This window comes from Pleuronectes platessa, chromosome 15, assembly GCF_947347685.1.
Source record: "Pleuronectes platessa chromosome 15, fPlePla1.1, whole genome shotgun sequence".
NCBI lineage: Eukaryota > Metazoa > Chordata > Actinopteri > Pleuronectiformes > Pleuronectidae > Pleuronectes > Pleuronectes platessa.
The window spans coordinates 15042310-15045577 of record NC_070640.1 but is presented as its reverse complement, the minus strand read 5'-3'; positions in this window follow the sequence as shown (position 1 = coordinate 15045577).

Below are 3268 nucleotides of genomic sequence, written 5' to 3'. Positions count from 1 at the left end.
GTGGACTGAACCATCTGCTCAGTGGAGCGGGGGGGAGCCGGAGCTCACCTGACCGCAGCACTGAGCGATCCATCGTCGAGGCTCTGTCAAAAGCAGCCCCCCGGAGGAAGCGTCCATTAGCATACACATTACGTCATCCCTGTAGATAACCCTACATCTATATTGATTCCTCCTAATGACTTTATTCTTCTTCTGTCTTTCACTGGAGACACATTTGTCTTTATTTTTTAATAGAGAGCACAACGTGGGTTGCTTTCTTTTTAATGGCGGTGAGTCTGTGGAATCACTGAGCAGATTTCCATAGAAATGTGTTGGAAAGTTGAGCCAGTTATCAAGGAGCAAGGATCCATTTGGATGCAAATGAGGCCATCATGTGAACATTTTAAAAAAAGGGTGGAAACAACCAATTAATTCCACAAATAATCCATTCTTTAGATGTCCAGCAGGCAGAAAATAGTGTTTTTTCATTTCTTGTGGAATAGGAATGGTAACTCCTTTGACCAACGCTTAAAACAACATTCCTGCATTAGTTTATCTTTTTTGTCAGTGGTAGAATTATTGCTATATGCACTTTCCTTCCCTATTTTTTATTTGATTTAAACTGCACCCACTTGTCCTGTTGCCTTTAACTGAAGTCATCAAATTGCAAGGATTTTTCTCTTTTAATAAATAACTTTTACCAACAGCTGGTTTTAAGTTGCCTCCCCGACCCTTCACGAGCTGGGTTGTAACATGCAACTATACCCATATTTACATAAAATATGCTCTTATTGACATGAGTGATTCTGATTCTGAATTCAAGTTTATACAAGTGACAGCAGGAAAAGCACTTACATTACTTTTCTCACTTATGTGCATTTTACACTCTTACTATTCTACACTTAACTTGGATTGAGCCAACTTTACTGATATAACACTGATATATGTTTACCTGTTTATTCAAGTCAAAATGTTTGCTTTAAGTACCAAAAAAGACCTATGATATTGATCCTGGTGGGGGTGCTGTGATAAAACATGGCATGAACAGTCCTTTGGGTATGATAATGTGTCTGTAACAGCGATTTATCTTGGTGGTGTTTCTGACCTACAATGGTAGGACAAACTGATGGTCTTTGAGCCTCCAGAAGTTATATAATGTTCTAATCTCTCCAATTTGAATAGCTGATGGGGATCAAACGCTGATGCTTTCATTTGACACTTGTTGGAGAATTGTAATATTTTCTCTCGGGGGTTTGTTAAGGCTGTGTACGTCTGTCACACGCAGACATATGTAGCTTTAGTTGCAGCCCATCAGTCAACAAGTTAATCTCTGCAATTTAACCGCATGTGGGATGGGGGTGGGGGAGGGATGTGGGGCCGCCGCAGCACCCCCTCCTGCTGACAGAAAGCTAACCAGGTCAGTGCTTTAATTTGAGTCTCAGTGCTGTCCTTTGGAGAGCCACAAGGGATACAGTTACTCTCCCACCATCCCATTCCACTGTAAAACAGACAGTGCAGACGTTTTTTTGTGCATGTGAGTGTGCACGCGAGCATAACGGCATGTACTCTTTTTAAATCTGTCTTCAAGTGGTTAAAATCAAATATTCCCATTGTTCTTAAGTTCAGTCAGAATTTGTTTGCCTGCAGTGTAAAGCCTCCACTTGAAAGCCATATGTTGCCGTGACAAAGAATCTGTGATGAGGGGGAGAGAAAAGCAGATTTAAAGATATGATTCGATTTAGAGGCTTCTTTTAAAATCCCAGCCACATTAACATTTACACATGATAAAGTTTCCTCCTGACATTTCCACAACCCCTCGACTGCAGCTACAGACTTTTCCATTATTCAACCTTTTTTTTTCCTGTCAAGAGATTCTTTTGGTTACTTGATTTCCATTTCTTCCTATTCTCCAAGAACTTGGCAAAACCCACAGAAAAAGTAAAATATTCTGAAACCAAGTTTGAAGATGGAGAAAATGACAGAAACGCACGCATGTGCAAACCTGTTTACAGTAGTCGTGGGATAATTACAACATTTATGGAAACATTTATGGTGTTCATTGAATTGTTTCTCTGGTTTAGTGTCATGATAAAATTATGTATTGTTTAGTGAAGTGTTTATGTCCATTCCCTGTATGTGTACTGTGAAAGCTTTCAATCTAAATTGATAATTTGATAAAAGAGAGAGCAGTTGTTCCTACTTGCATGAAGCCCATGAAGCACAGTATACACATTTTTGAAAAGATGTCATTGCAGAAAATCTCTGGGCATTTCCCTCAAACCACATCTCAGTGAAAAACAGGGGAGAGAATGACACTTAACAACGCAGAGTGTCCAAAACTAAAACTGATGCTGCATTCACAAAAACTTGCCACAATTAAACCAAAACCACACAATCCATTTACTCGGCCAGGGATGTGAAGGAGCTTGTGATCATGATAACAACCTCTCCCTTCTTCTCTCGCTCTAAACTAAAGCTGCTCTCTGTCACCAGGTACTCTCTCTCTCTGGAATGTTTTTCACCCCCTCAAGTGCTCTTTCATGAAGGCCAGAGAGGTATTGAAGGGGCTTCAGGATTGTGGTGGAGTAAAGATCGGTTAAATTAGTCCGCCTCCTGCTCAGGCTCTTCTTTTATTCCACAGGTCAGCGCCTCCCTCCCTGTTTACCCACATAAATTGGTTGTTCTCTGTGCTCTGTCTCTATATGTGTCCCAACACAAGTGTCCATCTGGACTGTGAGAAAAAGGAGGTGGCTGGAATTTCGTCAATAATTTCATGAGTTTCTATCAACACCCCTCAACTTTCTTCATGCGGAACAAAAGTACATACTGCAGATTGAAATGAGATGGCTGCAGTTGGAGCCACAGTGTGGACTGTGCAACTATATATAAAGCAAAGGTGACATCTGCTGGCTAAAAGGAGGAACTGTTTTCATTATGGTTCAGACTTTACCTGTTGCATTTTTCACATTTGACAAGGTGTCTTACATCATCACTCTCATGTCAGTGTTGCTGTAAGTTCATGATTTATGAAACTCTCACATATTTATGGGAGCTGAAATCAGTCAAACAAACAAGAGACAACTTAAAAACATTGACCTGTCTGATCATACTTCAGGTTAGTGCTGAAACTTCACCATCAGATCAAGTCTTTTGAATAGGCTGGAAACACACATTTAATTAAAATATCAAAGTCAAACTTGGATTCAAATTTTTATTTGGGTATAATTCAGTTTTTTAATATATTGCCATTAGCCTTTTCATTGGCAAACGCTGTTGTAAAAAAACAAAA